Here is a 23194-nt window from a genome sequence, read left to right on the forward strand (position 1 = left end):
TAATAAGATTTACAGATGAATTGTTTAGATTATGTATGTTTATGAAGATATTTAGAACTAAATATTAAAACAGTCGATTAGAAGGTGATTCTGATGACATTGAATGAAATTGGAAAAAAAATAAAACATATGTTTTTGTTTTTTTGTAGCTTATTGAAAATGGATTTGGATGTGAATTACCTGGAAACTGTGCTAATCTGTATAAAAACAATCAAAAGAAATCTTCAAGAACCATTTCTAAATTTAATAATTTATTATTATTACAAAACAATTTATAGAACTAAGAATTTCAGAGCTCATAAGATAGCTTACATCTTGGAAGACCATATTAGGAAATATATCCTAAAGTATCCGTGGCATTTAAGAAAAGGTGAAGTATGTGGCTATTGAAGAATGCAAATTAATTCAGAGTAGTTGTGCAGATCTCTAGGGGTGGTAATTTAGTCTAATGGGAACTTAATAACTCATATTAAACACATTACTAATCTGATGCTTTGCTTACAGTAAATTAGAACCAGTGAAATTATAAATCACTTATTAAAGAAAAAAGAGTGTCTTCTTGAATTGAATTTGAATCTTCTCTTAACTAAGAAACAGCAGGTAGGAAGAATTCTTGTTTCCAAATGAATTCCAATCAAGTTTTATATTCATATTAGAACATTAAGTAAACATATTTAATTCAGACAGTCCAAACCAGTGCCTTTGTGTAATCACATAATACTCTAAATATGAACCAGGCACTTTACTAGTTGACACTGAACTAAGCACTGACCTCCATTTCATATTCTTTTTTTTTCAGTGAGGGGCTTGAACTCACGAGCCTGAGATCAAGACCTGAGCTGAGATCAAGAGTCAGATGATTAACCGCCTGAGCCATCCAGTGCCCCTTCATTTCATTTTCTTGATGGGCAGGAATCAAGTATTCAGAATTAAACAATGAGGCAAGAAACAACAAATGTTGGAGAGGATGTGAAGAAAGGGGGAACCTTCATACACTGTTCGTGGAAATGCAAGTTGGTACAGCCACTTTGGAAAACAGTGTGGAGGTTCCTTAAAAAATTTAAAAAATAAAGCTACCCTATGACCCGGAATTTGCTACTGAGTATTTACCCCAAAGATACAGATGTAGTGAAAAGAAGGGCCATATGCACCCCAATGTTCATAGCATGTCCACAATAGCTAAACTGTAGAAGGAGCCAAGATGTCCTTCAACAGATGAATGGATAAAGAAGATGTGGTCCATATATACAATGGAATATTACTCAGTCATCAAAAAATATGATTACCCAACTTTTGCATCAACATGGATGGGACTGGAGGAGATTATGCTAAGTGAAATAAGTCAAGTAGAGAAAAACAATTATCATATGGTTTTACTCATTTGTGGAACATAAGGAATAGCAGGGAGATCACTAGGAGAAGGAAGGGAAAAATGAAACGGGGGTAAACAGAGGGGGAAATGAACCGCAAGAGACTATGGACTCCTGGAAACAAACTGAGGGTTTTGGGGGGGGGTAGAGGGATGGGCTAGCCCAATGAAGGGTATTAAGGAGGGCATGTATTGCATGGAGCACTAGATGTTATATGCAAACAGTGAATCATGGAACACTACATCAATAACTAATGATGTACTGTATAGTGATTAACGTATCATAATAAAAAATGTAAAAAAACCCAAATATTTGACAATGCATTGCTCAGGATTCATGCTTAATTACTTCTAAATAATAATAATAATAATAATGCCCATAAAGGTATCACAAAATTCAGATTCTGCATAAATCATTGTTCCACAGAAACAAAACAAAGCATCAAGAGATTTTTCTTTTCTTTGCATTTTCTGAGGTGACATGGACCAGCATCTTCTTAATACCAAGTAGGCATTTTTACGCCTTTCTTATGGACTTTAGTTTTTGTCATTATACTGGCTCACAGATTTTTGTCTGACGTAATTGCAAAGTCAATAAAATACATCTTCGTATTTGTCCATTCTTTTATTCACCCATTCACTCATGTATAAAAAAATCTACAGACTGCTTATGGTGTGCCAAACATGGTTCTAGAAGCTTGCAGATACAGCAATAAACTAGACAAAGTTCACATCCTCATGGTTATTCTAATGTTGGAGAAGCAAACAATCAACACAGTAAGCACATCTTTATGTCCTACATGCCTGTAAGGGAAGAGCATGATAAAGGGGAGAGAGTGAGCTTATTAAAACTTTTGCTTTCATGGAGGGTCTTAGTGATATGGTATAATATAAGCACAAATTAGAAGATGAGCTAGTGGGGCGCCTGGGTAGCGCAGTCGTTAAGCATCTGCCTTTGGCTCAGGGCGTGAACCCGGAGTTCGGGGATCGAGTCCCACATCGGGCTCCTCGGCTGAGAGCCTGCTCTTCCTCTCCCACTCCCCCTGCTGTGTTCCCTCTCTCTCTGGCTGTCTCTCTGTCACATAAATAAATAAAATCTTAAAAAAAAAAAAGAAGATGAGCTAGCGAGCCACGGAGATAGCTGGGGGAAGAGCACCCCAGATACATGGGTTGGCAAAGTAAAAGCTTTGAGATTGCAAATAACAACAGGAGATCAATGTGTTGGAGCTGAGTGTGTGTTAGGGAAAGAAGTAGGAGCTGAAGTCAGAGAATTAGTGACAGAGATGGTGGGACAGATGACATATATATTTGTAGAGCATACAAAAGACTTTGGATTTGATGATGGGGGGGAGCATTGGAGACTTGTGAGCAGAGAAATGACATGATCTCCTGTGTCCCTAAAAGAAGACTCTGGTTATGATGTGAACACTACACTGGTATGAGGGTAGGCGGAGGAAAGGGAGATCAACTAGGAGGCTACTGCAATTATCCAGGTGAGAAATAATAAGTGGGTCACATAAGAGTTAAAGTAATGGATTTGAAGGAAGTAGTAAGATTCTAGATATATTTTGAAAGTAGAGCCAATAGGAATTGATGATGGAGTCAGTGAGCAAACTGAAAAAAAAGAGGAGGGTCAAGGATGCTCTAACATTTTGGCCTGCAAAAACTGGAAGGAGGGAGCTGCTATTACTGAGTGGAGGATGACTGGAGGCAAGAACTCATTTGGGGTGAGAATTCAGGAGTTCTATTTTGAACTTGTTAAATTTTAGATACTTAATAGGCAACCAGGTGGAGAGATGGTGTGGATAGATGGACATATGGGTCTACAGTTCCATGTAGAAGTCAGGGCTGGAGATATTAATTTGGGAGGTGTCAGTAAATAGATTGTAGTTCCCTAAAATACAAAAAGCTCCAAAAATTCAAAAAAAAATTATCAAACATCTTATAGAAAAGTAGGTTAAAGAATTAAACAGTTTGGGGGTAAAAAAGAAAAAAAAAGAAATGCAATGGTTCTTTCTCATATGCAAAGATACTCAATCTTGTTTATAATAAGGAAAATGTAAATCAAAGCCATTAGGTTAACAAAAAAATCCGAAGATTTCACAACATATAATGTTGGTACAGCTTTGTGAAGATTTACTTTGTGGAGAAACATGCTCTCTGTTACATTCCTGGTAGGAATGTGAAATGGTACATCCGCTACAGAGGAACACTTGGCAACATCTAGCCAAATTGACCCAGAAATCCCAATCCTAGAAATCTACCACAAACACACCTAACAATATATACACAACGTTATTTATTGTAAGACTTTGTAATAGCAAAAACAACTTGAAACAACTCAGATGTCCATCAATAGGAGACCGATTGAATAAAAATTATGGCCCATCCATATATCAGAAAGCTATGAAACAGAAAAGGATGAGGGATATCTCTATAAACTGTTATGGAGCAATCTTTACAGTATTTTGTTGAGTGAAAAGGTGAGGAAGAGACAAGTACACGGTGTGCCATTATTCATCTAAGAAAGAAAGGTTATATGAAGGTATCTGCTTGTATTTTTTTTTAACTGGGAGGACAAACCATAAATCAAGTTTTTTTTAAAGCTTCTGATGGAGAAATGTAGGGTAGAGAAGAAAGGGAAAGGGATAGAATAGAAATTAAGACTCATTTTTATGTTTTAATTCATATAGAGGAAATAGGATAAATGTTCAGTTTCCTTTATTTACCAGTTTGTTTTATTTTTTACTTTGAAAACATGTAAACACTTTATGTAATTATAAAACTAAATTAAATTTAATAATCCCTAAAATTACTCTGAAACTGGCACTAAGAAACCATTTAAATTCTCTGGCACTAAGTTTCCTAATCAGCAATATTAAGAAGTTGAACTATAAGGTCTTTAAACTATAGAATTTTTTACATGTATCAGAGTCTTAATAATTAGATTCTTAATAATTACGTGTAGTATGTTTTGTAGAATAATAATTTTTTTTGGTACTTACTTTGTCAAAAGGTTCTTTGCTGTGTTTTGCATATATTATCTTCTCATTTAATCCTCACAGCTACCCTAGGAAGTAGGTGTAATTATTTGGTTTTTAAAATAAAGAACCTTATTCCTAGACAGGCTAAGTTACTTACCATAGATTATGCAACTATTTAAGTCTTGCAGACAGGATTTGAAACCAGTTCTATAAAATTTTAATATCTGCCCTTTCTAGTATTCTATGTTGACTTCTCAAGCTTAATGAACCACACACCTTTTTTTTTTGAACCATACACTTTTCATTTTTTGCTTCTTGAATATATGGGTTGATTTTGATTATTTATGAAAATAAAAGCACCAGAGTTGGATTCTGCCAAAAATCAGAATAATTATTTCACTTTTAAGTAAGAAGGGCAGTATGCACTGTTGGCAAGAATAAAGATGTTTGTACTTTAATGGTATATATAACTATATTTGGCAATTTTCATGTTCTTACCAACGTACTTATTGTTTAAAATATTCTATTAGCACATTTGCAGGAAAAAATTAATAATTGCCATAAAATTATTGTCAAAGACTAAGGGGAAAAATGGTAATATCACTAACATGTATGAAATTTCCTCTGCCATCCCAGGCTTATTTGTGATTATCCCCAATGTTGAAACAGTTATTTCATGCTGGTTCTTACTTTTTTTTTTCTTAAGCTACTCTTTACACTTTCCTAATATGTTTCTTCATGGTTTATTCTGTTTGTATACAATGTGTGATTTTAAATCTATTGATGGTATATATTCCTGCAAAAGTACTTGGGCCAGATCAATTGAGCAGCAAAGCAAATACTTGCTTTAACTGCTTACTTGCTCATTCTATTTAAAAAATACCCTACATGGCCAATCAATAGAAAGTTGGGAGAAAAATGTAAGAGAGAACAAGAAATCCCAGCATGTTAAGATAGAAGTATTTTGTAAACATAACCACGGCCACTCACTGACTTAATGAGCATGTTGTGACTACCAGTTAAGGAATGGAAACACATATGAATTATTGGACTGGAAATCAGTCCTACTGAGAAAGCAGTTGGTGTGTCACTCCTGTGGTGGCACAGCATTTTAATCCTTTACGTTCTAAGATAGTTTTACTTTGCTTTTACAATGTGTGTGGTGAAAAGAACACTGGACCAGGGGTTAGACCTGGCTTTCTGTCTACATTATGTGACTTCATGTAAGTCACTTTACCTCCTTTGGCTTGGCGTTTTTAACTGTGAAATGGGGAATTAACTGGGAGGGCTGTAGGATTTGATAGGCTCTAACTTCTGTGACAGTGACCTATCTCTTTAGGTCAGGTTAGGAGTAAGATGATGATCAAAATTTTAATTACTGTAATACTACTACGTATTAAATGAAGATTCAACAATGCACACAAAGTCCCAAGATAGACTCTTAAGTGGAAGTTTTAAAACTTGCTTTCTCAAGAGGGTTTAATAAACTACTGTAGGCAGTGATTTCAGGTTCTGTTAAAGATCTTATAACAGGGTATTGACTTCAATTCTCTTTAGTGGAACTCATTAACTAAGAGAAGTAAATGCTGTAGGTATCATTAACTAAGAAACAGGGCTGTGGGGGGACTTGGAGAAACTGAGTGCTTTTGAGGCAACAGGGAAGAGTTCCCTGTTTTGATGAAGAGTTATGGACGAAAGTTAACACAGAACACAGTGCTGCCCTATTAATTGTTCCTAGTTAGGATATTTGAAAGTACTCTGTGCTATATTAAATGCATTATGTTTTAATTACACTTATAATCATTTAATTTAAAACTACACTTGGAAAACCAAAAGCTGCTGTTTTCCTTTTCTTTTTTAAGATAACACCATTGATTAAGCACAAATGATTTGCGGTATTTGATTGCATTCATTACAAGCGTGTTGTAAAGGTATAAATTTTAGTACCTCTGTATTCAGATATACTGACACGTTATGCTAAAAGGCACATTTAGCACCCAACAGAGTATCTCTAACGTTCCTGAACATAGGTCCATTTTTAAGCGAGACAAGTAAATGAAAGTGACATACTAGGCTAGAATACACTAAGGAAGGACTGATCATTATTCTCTTCATAGCATATCCTATGATTGAATATACAAGTATATATAAGACAATAAAAAAGCAGGAAAAATGCAATAAATTCCAAGAACTTCCTTTCCTTTTTCTATAGGAATGCTTATCCCTTGTTTAGCACTGTTTTTTGAATAAGTATAGTTTTGTTTGCACTTTTTTTTTTAAATTTTATTTATTTATTCGACAGAGATAGAGACAGCCAGTGAGAGAGGGAACACAAGCAGGGGGAGTGGGAGAGGAAGAAGCAGGCTCCTAGCGGAGGAGCCTGATGTGGGACTCGATCCCATAACGCCGGGATCACGCCCTGAGCCGAAGGCAGACGCTTAACCACTGTGCCACCCAGGAGCCCCTGTTTACACTTTTATTTGATAAAAGCCTAGTCACTTTCCTGGAAAGTGTGCCATTTACTAAGTGTCAGTATATTTGAAAACAGAGGGACTAAAATTTCATCTTCCTTCATTTTTACCTATTTCTATAAAAACAATCATGGCAAATATCTGGCAGAACAATAGATAAATTTAAACCAGTTCCAGCACTAACTACCCCCCAGACAAAATGACAACCATAAAAGAACTCTCATTCCTAAACCAACAGAGTGTTGCCTGCCTCCTACTAGCTAAGGAGAAGTGCAAGGTATCCTGGATATTTGTTGATGTACATCAGGCCTGCTCCAGCTGTCAAATCCACAGCTGTTGGGTTTCCTTCTGAGTGATTCGTGCCACGGATGCCCTCCAGCTAGTATGTTCCCTGATAAGGTCCAGTGGAGAGCTGCAAAAGAGCTGAACACTTGGCTTCTAATAGCAAATGCAAAAACAAATTTCACAACAAATTGCATTTTCAGCACTGCCTGATGCCATACGATTAAACGAGCTGAATTTGTTCCAGTCCACTAACTCGGAAGACATCATGATGGAACAGTTTCTCTTGGTGACTGTTAAATGTTAAAGCAGTTAAGGGAGAGGGATTTTTTTTTTTTTTAACTTCTACTACAAAGCAGGGGGTGGGGGAGGGAAAGCTGATCAAGCTTATTAGAACTGCTCAATTAGGAGAAAGCAAATAAGGCCATTTAACATCTTCACCAGGGTAAAATCTGTCAGTAAGACCTCTCCATGACTTTCCTTGTGCACAACTTTTTTTCTTTTATTTTAAACTTGGAGAGCAGGAGATGAACAATCCAATTATTTTTATCTAGTACCTTTTCCCCCCAAAGTCTTGTATAAATATACAATATAGGAAAAAATATTGATAGATACATTCACATAATGCCTACTATGTGGTCGACATTACAGACATACGTTACCTTGTTTAATCCTCTCAGCAAGCCTCTATGATATATACTAATACTATAACTTTTTACACATCAAGGAACTAAGGCCCAGAGAGGTTAGGTAAGGAAGACCGCAGACTAATACACAGCAGAAGCAGAATTTGAACCAGTCCTTGTGGGTTCAGAGTCTGTGCCATCAGTCACTATTCTCTGCTGCCTCTTGAACTTCTACTAGTTTGACACTTGTTCAAATACAGTACTACCATTTGGCCCACTTTCTTGGGAGAATAGTTTCAGTGCAAAATCAGTTGTAAGACTCATTTGTGTATTAATGATTAGTGTAAACTACAACCTGGTGAAATTGCTCCATTTAATTTTAGAAAGGGACTTCCATTAAAAAAAAAATCATGCATTGTGGAAAATATTTCATGTCTGCTTTCACATGTTTCTTCATGACTAATTTGTTGTGGCAGGCGTGCCTGATAGTAGTTTACCACAGGGTATGCAGTGGGGTAGTTACATACTTACTCAGGAAAATTGGGGAGTTACAGGAGAACTGGATTTGCTACTCTGAAACTTCCTGATACTCTCTTCTCTGAGTTCTAGAGAGAAATAAAAATACCCTGCCTATTGTACAGTGTTGCTGTGAGAATCAACCATGATGACGATGTGAAAATGCATCATGAGGCATTACAGTGGGTGTGAAATTGAACTGCTCCAAGGGGTAGGCAGGCTGGGAAGACACCAGAAGAATTTCCCCCACTGTTGTAGGAATTATACACCTGGATATGGAACAAAGGCACTGTGATGCAGTTGGAATGAGGAAGGCAGCTCCTCAGGGGCTTATGCAACCCAAGGGGTTAATTTAATACAATTGAGTCAAAGTCATTTACAACTAACAAATAACACACATAGCAGCTCATGGCTTTCTTCATTCAATCATTTATTGATTCATTCAAAACCATTCATAAAATCTTCTGTGCATCAGGAACTGTGATAGGTGGTCATTCCATCACAGAGTAAAATAGCACAGTATCTGCTGTGGGGGAGCCAATAGTACAGTGGAGGAGACAGGTGAATAAAGAGACAAGTACACTATACTCTCCTAGTTTAGGGGCAAGCACTTCTACAAACTTTTCAGTGACACCCTTTCCTCTGCCTTGACTGTTACCTGTATCCCATGTTAGCAGTACCTGGTGGCGTGGTTGAAAAGCTGCACTCTGTTGTCAGCATGTCTGAATTAGCATCCTGATTCTATTCCTTGCTAGATGCAACCTTGTGATAGTTACTTTCTACTCCTCAGTTTACTCCCCTTTTCAATGGGGATTATAATAGGGCTTACCTCACAGAGTTGATGTGAAATTACACGTGGTTATGCATGTAAAGAGCTTAATACAGAAAAAAAAATGCTCAACATCACTAATTATTAGGCAAGTGCAAATCAAATGCACAGTGAGATATCATCACATACCAGTCAGAATGGCTGGTATCAAAAAGACAAGAAATAACAAGTATTGGGGAGGATGTGGAGAAAAGAAACCCTTGTGCACTATTGGTGGGTATGTAAATTGGTGCAGCTACTATAGAAAACAGTATGGATATTTTTAAAACATTAAAAATAGAAGTACCAGACAATGCAACAATCCCACTTCTGAATATTTACCCAAAGTAAATAAAAACACTAATTCAAAAAGATATACACCCCTATATTTATCACAGCATTATTTAAAATAACCAAGATATAGAAGCAACCCAAGTGTCCATCAGCAGATGAATGGGTAAAGAAGATGTGATACACACACACACACACACAGGAATATTACTCAGCCATCAGAAGAATAGAATCTGTCCACTTAAAACATGGGTGGACCTAGAAGGTATTATGCTAGTGAAATAAGTCAGACAGAGAAAGACAAAATCCCTTTGATTTCATTTTAATGTAGAATCTAATAAACAAAACAAAAACAAACAAAAAGATAAACTCACAAGTACAGAAAACAAGTGGTTGCCAGAGGGGTGGGGAAGGGGAACTGGCAAAATAGATGAAGGGGACTAAAATGTACAAACTTCCAGTTTTAAAATAAATAAGTCACAGGGATGAAAAGTACAGCATAGGGAGTATAGTCAATAATATTATAATAATTGTGCATGGTGACAGATGATAACTATACTTGTGATTACCATTGAGTAATGTATATTCTTGTTGAATTACTATGTTGTATACCTGAAACTAATATGTCAAAAAAAAGCTCAGTAAAATACTTGGAGAATAGAAGGTTCAACAAATGTTTCAAATACTGTTATGATAATGTTGCCAATGCTAGTGACAGTCACCTGCGTCCAAGCCCTAGCCATTTACCTATCTCAACCTGTTTCTTCCTCTGTGATATGGGGCTATAATAATGCCTACCTTTATGGGGTTACCAGGATGAAGTAAGATCGAATCTCAAGTTTAGGAATTTCAAATTTCAAATCAGATATAGAACCAACTTTCTACCTGTACTTTCCTGCTTCATCTTTTACTTTCTCCAGACTCAAGGAAAGACTAATACTGATTATTCTCAATGCCATTAACTTCCAGGTTCAGAATGATGCTTACATAGGTAAGAGTGAAAGGTAAAGAAAGCCAGGAATAATGATACAGGATTCAGAGCAAGTCCAAGAGCAACCCTGAAAGTTATGGAAGTTCTTATAAAATTTTAGCTTGACTGATGACTTAGATCTAGAGGGGAGTTTGGTGTATTTTTTGTTTGTTTTTCTATTTTGTGCCTTATCTTTCTTTTTCTTCTGATTTTATTTTACAGTGAAACAACACTCTCTTCTTTATTGAAATAATATGAAGAAGAATACGGATATTGATATAATCAAAAACCTCTTTGTATAATCCATAACTCTATTGACATAATATATTATAATAAAAATTAATTTAAAATAGAATAAGTGAATTTTGGTTGCCAACACGTATTCCTTATACTTCTGAATAATTTCTTTTTTTCTATTACTTTCTAAGCTAAGTTCAATGGGGCATTAATTCTATGGAATTTTAAGAAGTAAAAATTAAAAAAAAGTTTTCTCTGAACAAATATACTTAGGAAATAACAGGATTAATAAAGTTGGTTTTTAAAAAAATCTTTAAGTTGATTCAGATGCATTAATATGCTGAGAACTGAAAGTCCCCTTGGCCAAAGAGATTCTAATAGGAAGGCTGCAGGCCTTACAGTCAACTGGTTTCATCCCAGTTCTGCCATTTATTTATTTATTTATTTATTTATTTATTTATTTAAGAGAGAGAAAGTGCAGAGAGAGCATGCACATGAGCCCATGAGCTGGGGAGAGGGGCAGAGGAAGAGGGAGAAGGCTCCCCACTGAGCAGGGAGCTTACTAGGGACTGGATCCCAGGACCCTGGGCTCATGACTGGAGCCGAAGGCAGATGCTTAACGGATTGAGCCACCCAGGCACCCCATTTTGCCTCTTTTTAATGCGAGATCCTGAGTAGGCAAGAAGTTTCTTATCTGCAAAATGGAGAGGAGGATAGTGCCTGCCTCATAAGGTTTTTATATGAGAATTAAATGAGTCAAATCTGTAAATTTAAAGAAGAGTAACTAGCATCTAGTAAGTGCTTTATGTAGGCTATAAATAAAATTGGATTACTTCCCACACTTATTAATTTTCCAAATCTCCTTTCAAGGTGTATCACTCTGGGGCAGTGATATTTGGAATTGTGAAGGAAAGGCTACACTCCTTGCTGACCAGACAACCTAAGTGACCACCTTGTCTTCTCTTCTGAATCTTTGCTGACACCAAGAGGAAGCCAAAGTGCTGGAGACAGCTGAGGAAAGGCTTTTTGAGGACTGTGAAAAATGTGTTTTTTCCTAAAAACTGATGAGATGACCTAGGTAAGCAAATGAATTATAAATTCATATTTACCCTCCAGTCAGAGTAATTGAAAAACAAGTTCTGTAATCCATAGCTATTTCCACATTTTTTTCCTTTACAAATCCCTCAATGGGATGCTTTTTGAGTTTCTATTCGAATATGTGCTCCCCAAATTGTGATTCTAAAATGCCATAATAAACACTTTTGCTTAAATTTCGGTGCCTCATCATACCTTTGTAAACAGAATAAACCCTGAGTAATGCTCAAATCATTTCACCCTGTTCAGTAACATAGCCATTGCCATAGCTCAACCATTATCCTCTCATCTGGGAATGAGTTCGCTACCTCTGATCTTTCTTTTATCCATTTAAGTCTCCATCGATATAGTCTCTTTCTAAAACACAGACTTTAATGTATTATTCCCCTCCTACAAAAACTTTCTCTCAAGGGCTTTGTTTCCAAGGGCCTTATAAAGTTCAAACTCTCTATTCTAATATTCAAGGCTCTTCAAAATCTAGCCCCCACCATTTCTGACATACACTTCCTTGAAGACACTTCCACTCCTATAAAACCTCACCCCCACCTAGCCTTCTCACCAAATCCCTCTTTGCTTTTGTTTGGTCTGTACTGTCTTCCCCAAAATTTTTCTGACAAAATACATTTGGGTTTGTTTCTTTTCTGAAGACTTCTCTGGTTTATTCCTCTTTGACAGAATTAATACTTAAATTTATTCTTATTACTTGGGTGTGATAGCTCTTTCTTCACGTTGCCAACAAAGCATTCATTCCATTGTATGACTGCTATGCCTTGCATGTTCACTTTGTTCATCTCTGAGTCCTGTAGGGCTGGGGAATGAACTATACACATAATATCTATGGCCTAGAACACAGTGAGAGATTAATAAATGTTTGTTGCATTGTACTGAGTAAAGAAAAAAAAGGATCTTTGGGAAATTATTTTTTATTCAATTATAATTTTGTAAAATTACTTATTTTAATTTTTCTATCTCTTTTTGGCCATTTGCAGGATTCTCAAAATGTCAATTTTTTGTCACTTTCTGGTTACAATTTATTCACATTTTTTAATCACTTCTATGTGATTTGTAGACCCAAGTGTCGATGGGCTTTGAACACTGATGCTCGGTTTAACTTCTTTCTTCCTGTAATATCTCGTTTTTAAAAGATGTTTCACTGCCAAGACAAGAGTAGCGACCGTTGGCTTAAAATCTCATCATATTTAATCCCTCACCTCCCACCCTCAGTAACAAAATATATTTCAGTCTTATTCTGATAAGAAAGTGTCTTTCCGATATGAAAACACTTGATAATCTTAGGTACAAAAAGGACATTGGCGTTTTTCTTCCTCTATGGAAGGCTGCTAAATCAGACAAATTTAAGCTAAGTGCTCTTTAACTTGCATAATGAAACAGGCAAGACTAGTGAGCATTATAAAAAAAAAAAAAAAACAAAAAAAACCAAGACTTTTGTCTGCAATGGTGTTATCAGTATTATTCTGCTGGTCAGGGAATACAAGCAGAGAGGTTTTTTACCTCTGTCATGAATGCTGGCCAATCACAGCTGAGGTGGTAAGAAACACCACTGGAATATCCCACCCCACATGCTTCAGAGGCAACAATGCAACCTCCCTGGGGCACCATTTTGGCATTCTCTGAATACAAGAAGCCAAATAGGCCTTTTAGCTATGTTTCATTTGTGTAGCCCAGCTGTTAGGTAGCAAAATAAAACCATAAACATTTCAAAATGAAAATAAGATGAGCAAAGAAAGGTACACAGTTTTTCCACTAACCTGGATTTCTCTTTTTATATCTCATGTGCCATTTAGAACATATTACATTATTATATATGTATAAACATGTGTGGATATCCTCTTTAGATTTCAATCTGGAGATACTTATAATTGAAAATATTGGAAAATAGAATTGCTAAAAGTTCCTGGGTTTATATAAGGTACTTGTTGGGCTGGCTGAGAAAGAGGGCCACTCAAAATGGCAGACACCCAAGATGGCCAAATCTCCGGCCAGAACTCCTGCAGCAGCCAGGTCAACCCCAGTAAACCAAAACCTGAGCAGGAAACCGAAACTCTCCGCCCGGGGCTCCAGCTGACCGATGGGCTACTTACAACCAGGCATAGTTACCAAAAAAGGAGAATCTATCAGTTCTCCTACCTCCTCACCTTCCCCCCAGAGGTGCCCAATAAAAACCCTCGCTGCCCTGGCCTGGGTGCGACTTCCCCGACTCATCGCTCTTTCCCGAGTCGCAGAACCTCGCCCGAGGGTGCTTGCAATAAAGCTCATCCTCTGGACCACGTTTGCCTTTGCGTCTCCATTTTATTCACAAGAGAAACCTTACAGTACTTAGAAACTTTTCCAGATTTTAAAATACTCTCCAAAAAGTTTTTTTTTTAAATAAGTGTCTAGATTGACATTGTGCAGCTGATTTTGTTTTCAGAGATTACTCTGGTTTAAAAATAAATAGAAAGGATTATATTTCAGGAACTGTTTCATTCAAAATAGCAAATTTCACAGATGATTTATTCCATAATGATAATGCATCTCCTGATGTTTATTAAATTAAGGAACTTGATAACCAGGAAACTATTATCAAAAACATGTCCTTAAACATTTGGCCAATAGCTAATAGTTCCTTAAAAAGTTTAAAGTAGCTGTTCATTCTGTATTCAGAAGTCAGAGATAAATTTAAAAATCCTTCCCAATGAATTTTTTCACTACAGAATAACCCTGTTTACATTGAACCAGGCAAAAGATATGCACTATCAAGTGAAGGAAAACCATTTGAATGTATTAAGAATAAAATCTGTATCAACTCAGAACTCGATTCTATGATAAGGAGGACTGGATACCCGGCACAAGCAAACCTTTGGAGGAATTTTCTGTGGAGTGAAGATGGAGGATAGATCAGAATTCTAACCTCCACCCCAAGGGATATAGCAGTTCTGCACATGGCAGAGAGTCAAAACTGGCAGCTGTGTGTTCCAGTCTGCAATTCTCTGCAGGAAATGGGCATCTGCCCCACTTTCAAAAAAGATTGAGACTAGGGGAAAGGAAGATTTTTGTTCTTCATTAGCTCAACAAAATGTGTTCTGTAATTTTTTTCATCCATTCGATGTGGACTTTTCGAAGGAATATATAAACTCATATTTAAATAAAAGAATAATATTTTAAAACACTTTTGAAAAAGCTTGGAATTTGAAGGACAAAACTGTAATAAATTTAAGTAGGGGAAAAATGGAGAAAATCACGCTCTGCACACTTTCCTTTAGGTAACTCAAATTCAGTATTTGGATAAAGATAGATCAGTGGAGGGCTACCTAAGCTCATACCAGTGACTTTTTTTTCAAGTTATTACAAGAAATATCATATGTAAATAATTCTTGTACTTTTGAAAACACTATTCACAAAGCTTCATATTCCAAATGACTTTTTTTTTTTTTAAGTAAGTGTTATGGGGAAAAAAAAGCTACTCATAAATCTTGCCAAGTGCAGGAGGCCAATATAGCAACTAAATTAGTCATTGTGGTTAATATATTTGGTCTCAATATCCTCATTTTAACTTCCCTACTTTGTGCATTGTGTATATGTTCCTTTTAAAGGTGTTTTTGAAACTTTCTGGAAATAGATATGATTTTTTTTAAAGAAGAAAGTACTCCAGGATAGAGTATAATAATTCCTCCCATAATGTAAGAGATGTGTTCAAATTAGGTCTTAATATCCATTCATTTACATGTTTAATTAAGTTCAGGTATGGCTGTATTTAATGTTCAGAGAGCAGAGTCAACTACATTGGACATACACTTCAAAAGAGTCCAAAGAGTTTGACTGCAACCAACATTGGTAACTTAAGTAAATTTCTATTTCAGAAAGTAAGTTTGTTCCCATTGACATTTTGTACCTTCATAATTTATAAGATATTCTTATGTTATTTAATAGATCCCTCCAGCTTTCTCTGAGGTAGTACCTCAATTTATTTCCCTGACACTTGCAGATTGATGACCTGGTCTGTGAATAGAAAAGCAAGGAGGAGAAAAGGAGTTGATTGGCAGTAGCCAAGACTGAGCCATATTTCAAGAGGTGAAAGAGCCACAATTACAGTCTTTAGTTACATGCCTCTCTCTGGTCAAAATATGGGATGGGATGACATGGCAGAGGCTGTTGCCCTCAGCAACCAGGTAGAATGCTTTACCTTATCAGCTTGAAATCCCTACACTAGGGCTTAAAGAAGCTGTGTAAAACATTTACTTTAGTAACATGAACAATATGGTGCCTAAGGAAAATTAAACACATTTTTTGGGGGGAAGGTGAGAAAAGCATCATGCTTTGTCTTTAATCCAGTAGATATTGGTTCATGGAGTGAAGAAAACAAAAACAAGACAGAGAGGAATAATAACTGTATTAGTATGCTCAGGCTGCAACAACAAAACACCATAGGCTGGGTGGCTCAAACAACAAATTTTATTGCTCACTGTTCCGGAGGCTGGGAAAACCAAGATCAAGGTGCCATAGGATTCAGTTTAGAGAACTCTCCCTCTGGCTTGCGGATAGCCACCTTCTTACTGTGTCCCCCATGTCAGAGAGGGAGAGTGAGAGCTAGCTCTCTGGGGGCTCTTTCTATAAGAACACTAATCCTATCATGTCAAGGACCCACCCTTAGGATCTCATTTATCCATGATTAACTCCATAATGGCCAAATACAGGCATATTGGGGTTAAGGGCTTCAACACACAAATATTGGCAGGACACAATTTAGTGCATAGTAACAACAAAAAATTGTAAGAAATCAAAGAAATCAGTCATGAACATCATTAGAGGGCAAATCAAAGGAATGATAGAAGACTATAGCACAGTATGATTCAAAGGCTGTCCTTGGACCAGAAATATTGTCATCACTTGGGAGCTTGTTAGAGACACAAAATCTCAGGCCCCCTCCTTAGAACTACAGATTCAGAATCCACATTTTTAACAGGATCTTCAGGTGACTTGTCTGTACATTGAAGTTGAAAAACAGGTTACAAACTAAGCAAGAGTTAATTTGTCCATTGTCTTGGAACCTCTCCCATAACTGGAACTTGCAAAATTATTTATTGCAAAGATGTTAATATTCTTAGGGGAAGCTTGGTCAGAAAATTCATTAGCATTATTTTTGCAATTGTAGGCAAAAGTTATCCATTGACTAAATTTCATTTTGTGAATAAAACCTGTGATAGACCATTAGATTCCTTGCCTAGAAAGTTCAGAAAAAAAAAATCCTCTTAGCCTGGACATAAACTAAAATTTTGGTTAATGTACCATTGTCTTAAAAACACGCTATTCATCTCTTACAAGTGCTCTGTCGTTAAAAAATGACATTATTTTTGAAATAACACTTTAAACTAGGCTTATATTTTCTACAACATAGGGAGTGCAATATCACTTATAATGGAATTTTCAATTATGTAGCATTTCAAAACAACTTTAAAAAAATTTATTCCGTAATGTCAAAAAAGTAGAATTATGCCCACAAAGCTTAATATTTTGTCACAGTCTTAGAAGTGTTTATAAATCAAAAGCCCTTCTTATAACTGACATTTATAGGTCTCTACCATATATTTCCTTTTTATTCTGCCTGAACACAAAAATGGATGAAATATGCAACAGATTACAATTTTCTTTGCCAATGAGAACTGAAAGATACACCCTTCTCTATCATTCTTCAAAATATTAGCATTAAGAGATAACTGAAAATAAAAATAGATAGTCTTTAGATTATATTTTGAGGTGGACAGCACTAAAAGTAGGATATTCTCCATATAATAATTCATGATAATTTGAAGGACTATGTGTTAATGTTAGCATGTATTCTGAGTTAATTTTAAAGTAAAACATTCAAATTGATTCCTGAAATCTTAATGAATGCTTCTTTAAAAAGCAATGTAGATTAATAATTGTATGACTTGCATAATTATTAGCTCAACATCAACATGTATGCATCCATGTTGCTAAGCCATGACTTCTTTTTTTTTTTATAAGATTTTATTTATTTATTTGACAGAGATAGAGACAGCCAGCGAGAGAGGGAACACAAGCAGGGGGAGTGGAAGAGGAAGAAGCAGGCTCATAGCGGAAGAGCCTGATGTGGGGCTCGATCCCATCAAGCCGGGGATCACGCCCTGAGCCGAAGGCCAGACGCTTAACCGCTGTGCCACCCAGGCGCCCCAACCATGACTTTTTCTTAATTCGACTATATTTTGGTTAGTTAGTTTTACATCTGAGCGACAGTGCAGAGCTAGAGTAATTTGTATTTATACAGATCATACAGAATACTGTATGTGATAAAGCATTAATACTATGTCAAAGATCTGCTAGCTTATGTATAATATAGCTCTAAGTAGGCAGATATTTTTGGAAGGGTCCATTGAGTCATTGAGCCATAGAGTTGTGTGGGGGAGGTGGCATCAACATGTCATCATATACTTCAGGGGATTGTACAGCACAAAGCACAATGTTGAATCCCTCAGAAGTGTGATTATTTCATGAAAACCACACCCCACTGAGCTGCCTTATTGCTGTTATAAAAATCTTTATTATAGGAAGCTCTTTTGTGCTGTAAGAAGATGAATTCCACACTTTAGAATGTTAAACAGCAGTTTCAGCAGAGTTCTGTGGTTCACACAGATTAATCTACCCCTTTGGAATATTCATGATTCAATCAGAATGCTCTTTAAATCTCGGCAATTTTACCATTGTAAAATAAACTAGGTACATTCTGATGAAACAGCCTGTGCCTAGCAAATGCCTTCATTAATTTTTTTTAAAGTATTTTATGGATTCTGTTACTATCAAAGAACATCTCTCTATGAGAGCAAACTCAATCCCACTAAAACAAAATTGGTATTATTGAAAAACTTGGTACTTGAGAAAAACAGGATAAAACCAAAACATTATGAGGCAAAGTGCATTGACAATGCAAATCAAATGCACACGGTTTAATTATAATTGTGTATTAACTGAAGAACTGGGGATTATAAATGATGTGTCTCTGGTGAAGAGTTCAGCTGAATACATTACATATTCATTAGTTTTCCATTTTTATTCAGTAAATGTCCAGTTTTCTCTCCTACGCACTTGGCATTGTGCCTTCATGACTGAAACGAATATTTTCAATTCAGAAGATCATATTTATATATATTAAAGGACAACAAAGTATTAAGTATAACACATTTATTTCCACTAAACTGCATATTTTCATCTGATTTGCAGCTTGTGTTAGTTTTGTACAATGACAGAGCATTCTATGACTATTCAAAGATTAGATTTGGAAAGTGTTGAAGAGTCAGTCCCTCAAGACTCTCAGTCTTGCAGATGAAGAATTGTGTGTGGGGGGGGGCAAGGGGGCGTCAACCAACTGTAGTCGGTGACTCCACCCCAGATCCCACCCTTAACTTCCTGATATAATCAGGAAGAAGCCTAGGCATAAAACTTTTATTTCAGCAAAATTTACAGACACCATCAACTGATCAGTTTCCAATAAAAAAATCATTGTAGTTATTGGACATTATGTGTGTGGGGAAGGGAAGTAGGAAAGGGCATTTCAGGTGAACTTTTCAGTTTTAAGTAGATGGTTCTCATTGTACAAACTATTTCTAACACATTTATTCTTATTTGGCACCATCTTTCCAAGGACTGCCTCTGATTTGGCTCAGTTGTTGAAATTTAAGTACGGTTTGTATTTGTATCTCTGAAAGAAAAGTTGTTAAGGGGGACAATAAAATATCTCTGCTTTGGTTCAGATGTTCCAATGTGAACATCTTCACAGTGAAAATTGGGGAATTTAAAAACTAAGTCATTACTATTGATTAAGATACATGTATTAATTATGATTATATTTATATTTCATTATGACTTAAAAGCAACTGGCTTAACTAATATATTACATTCATTAACTATTTTAACAAATATGTCACATGTTTTCTAGGCTTACTTTGATATGTTTTCTAAAGAAAACTTGACCCTATTTTCTGAAATGATAGTTTTCTAGAATGCTTTAAGATCTTTCATAAGCTAAAAAGTGATCATCCTTCACAAAAACGGAAAATAAAAGGATTCAAATTAATAGATTTGGTAATTGCTGATCTCAATGTGCTGGTTATGAACTGAAATTCTTCAGACATTTCTTCTCTAAAACCAGTTTGATAGAGTTGATTGACTGCCTGTAAATTTAATACGACTTGATCTGTTGAATCAGTTAAACCCGTTTATATATGTGTACTGACATCTATGTTAACTCAAGTGCACAGGGAATTATTTTTTGTGTTTGCCTTTTTTTTCTAGGGAAGGTTATGATTAATATAATGAAACTCCTTGATATGAAATGCATAGTTTTATTAAACTGTCCTCAGACAGCAAAAGAAGGGAAAAACTGGACTGAGATGGAACTTTTTGGAACCCTCCTAAATGGTTTACTTCTTACTTATGCCTTTGATTAGTTTATCGAATTTATTTACATGTGAGCTTTAGAGAATAGTAAACATGTCATGAGGGACAACAGCCAGAAATCACCTGGTCAGATTAAGTAAATCACACTCTGGACTAGGATTTGTACCCTATCAAAGACCAGCCACAGTAAGAAATATGGAGACTTTCTTACAAGGGACACCACTTAAAAGGATGAACAGGATTAGTGAAAAATCTCTCACATCTAGAAGAAAAGAACTCATGCTGGTTGCTTTATAACAAATACAGTGATGGAAGGGTGGGTGACTGGTACCACTTATCCATGAGGGGCACACTTCTCCGTACATCATCTAATGCTGTCAATGTCCTGCACTAAATGTGGTGCTTCCTTCAAATTAAAGTCCTTGAGCTTTATTATTGAGTTCATTAAAGCTCAGGGACTTACTTTGAGAAGACATTTTCCTGTTTAGGTGCTAGAGCAATTAAGAATTTTAAGTTCTGTGATTGGAAACATTTTCATGAAAAGAAGATGGAAAAAAAGACAGACTGCAGGAAAATCAACAGAGAATTCTGTCCTGTGAATGCAGATCACAAGAAGAAAAGGCGAGGAAAGAACTAGGTTTTAATTGTGTCTATTCCAGACAAAGACAGATTGCCTTGGGTATTTAGGAAAGCCACAATATAGCAGCATATTGGTGCGCCTCACTCAGGCTTGCCATCTTAAAATGGGCACTAACACCTCCTCTCTTTCACAGGCCTAGACAGCAGCAGGCACTCCTGACATTTCCTTCTACCTCAGGGGCTTGTTGCTGAGGAAAATTTATGGTTCCCTCTTCTGGAATTCTAGGGTCCTACGCTATGCAAGAAAATGATGAACCAATTGGGGGAAATTTATCTGTATCTGAAAACAAATTGACATTAGCTCCCTAGTGTATTATTTGCATTTTAATGGCTACTTTATATGAGATAATTAAAGTGGGAAAGAATGCTGGTCATTTCAGATACCTAAATAGCTCCATTCTGGTATTAGAAGTCATCCTCAGAGAAATCTAGTAGGTATCAATCTGCTTGTCTGTACAAAGAGCTAGTCTGGTAGGAAATGCTTATTGGCCTCAGGTCAATGCTATGATTTAGATGAAAAATCTAATATTAGTGTATTAAGGCAAATTTTACTTTCACCTAAGACTATTTTTTTAGCGTAGAAATCTGTTTTGGAATCCCTAGCTGTCTCAGAAGACTCACCGTTGCTTTATTGTTGTTATTACTTGGTTCACAAATATTTACTCTCACATTATTGATGATATGTAATCAGTCAGGATGATAAAACTCAGCAGAGGGAATTAAGTGGGAAGTGGGGGGCATAAAAGGGGAGAGAAATGAATAAGAAGGAAAGGCAAAATTGGAAAAAATCTGGCAAAGAGGAGAGAGTATTGTACAGTTTCTGGTCTTTGTCATCCATATACAGTGAAGTAGTTAGGTCTTGGGTTTTGCTTGAGGCACTTGGGATTAGCCTCAGTTTTCCCATCTATGGAGATAATAAGTGCTTTGACAATATCATGGGGTTGTCATACAGAACCACTAAAGGGTAAACTCCATTATTCAAAGAGCCTTTTTATCTAATCAGTGTATCTTTCACTTAACATGGGCTTCATATTTTAGGCACTTAATAAATGTTTAGTGACTTAAAGATATACTTCACAATCAAATGAAGATAAGGTTGCCAACTAGCTTGCACTGAGAGCTACACCAGGTAAGAAATATACCTAAATTTGCCTCCAAGATACTAAAAAGACTTAATTTCACAGTCACACGAGTTTGACCCTCTCAGGTCAAATGTAATATACTTCATATTTGTATATTATTATATTTTTTCTCAGAGATACATAATCATACTTTCCTTTTACTCTTATAAAAATCTCTTTGAAGTATATTAGGAAACTAATGTTATCTCCACTTTACAGGAGATAACACACCCACCACCCCCTGTATTATGACAAGCTTCCTTACATACTTACAGGTTCTTGAAATATTTTTTTCAATTCCTATTTTCATATGTGTTACAACCTTTCTAATATCCTGATTTTAGGTAATGGATTCCGTAGTAACACTTGCATGGTATGGGAGAAAACCAAGTTTGGCTGGTTAATTTTTCCTGCAATGTTAAAAACTCAGTCCCTAGCCTGGAGCTACATACCCTGGTCTGAAATCCCATGACTCCCTGTCCCTAGCTTCCTCTTACTGATTTGGCTGTTTGGTTTTTGTGGTGATTGTGGCGGTTTAAAAATACGATGTTCACAATCTCTTTGATACTCCTCCCTTCGGGAGACGGAGGCTTGAATATGGCTGAACTTAAGGACTTGTTTCTAATAAATAAAGCAAAATGATCAGAGAGAATATGTCTTAAAAACATACTATGGCTTCCTTCTTGGTTACTCTGTCTCTCTCTCTCTTCTAATACTTGCTTTTGGGAAGCTAACTTACCAATGAAGGGGCCAACATGACAAGAAACTGAGGCCTCCTGCCAGTAGCCTTGTGAGTGAGCCATTCAAGCCTTCAGACTGGAACACAAGCCAACATTTGATTGCAACTTAATGAGAAACCGTGAGCCAGAATCACCTAGCTAAGTCGTTCTCAAATTTCAGTGCCATGAATTGATGAGAAAATATTTGGTTGATAATTCACTACTCAGTAATAGTAAATGCCGTATTTTTTGAACATTTTTGTTTCCATAGTAGGAGAACACAGGCTGACAAAATCATTTGGTTATGCTGGTTGAAATTCTGGGCATAACAGAATACACAGTAAAATGTATGAATCATAAATGTATAGCAGAATTCAATTCAATATATATACACACACACATACATTCTTGTGCTTATATTTCTAATGTATCATTTGTTTATACCTTTGCTCAATTGTTTAAATAATTGCTACTCATAACACTCTGAATGCTTAAAAGAAGACATTGATTCTTCATTTAAGGATATTCATAAGTATTGAATTCAATTAAATAGGATATGATCATGTTTCTTTCAAAGTGTCACTGGAGAAGTTCCCAGATGGAATGAAAGCTGAGAAAAAAATTAAACTCATTCTTCTTTCTAAATGCATCTTA

At 36.1% G+C, this 23194-nt stretch overlaps 1 protein-coding gene across 31 annotated transcripts in view; it reads right to left on the minus strand.

The window, feature by feature from the left end:
• The window catches only part of PTPRD (protein tyrosine phosphatase receptor type D), a 2142161-nt gene that overhangs the window by 846431 nt on the left and 1272536 nt on the right, over window positions 1-23194 (minus strand). The window lies entirely within an intron of this gene.

This window comes from Ailuropoda melanoleuca, chromosome 7 (assembly GCF_002007445.2).
Source record: "Ailuropoda melanoleuca isolate Jingjing chromosome 7, ASM200744v2, whole genome shotgun sequence".
Taxonomy (NCBI): domain Eukaryota; kingdom Metazoa; phylum Chordata; class Mammalia; order Carnivora; family Ursidae; genus Ailuropoda; species Ailuropoda melanoleuca.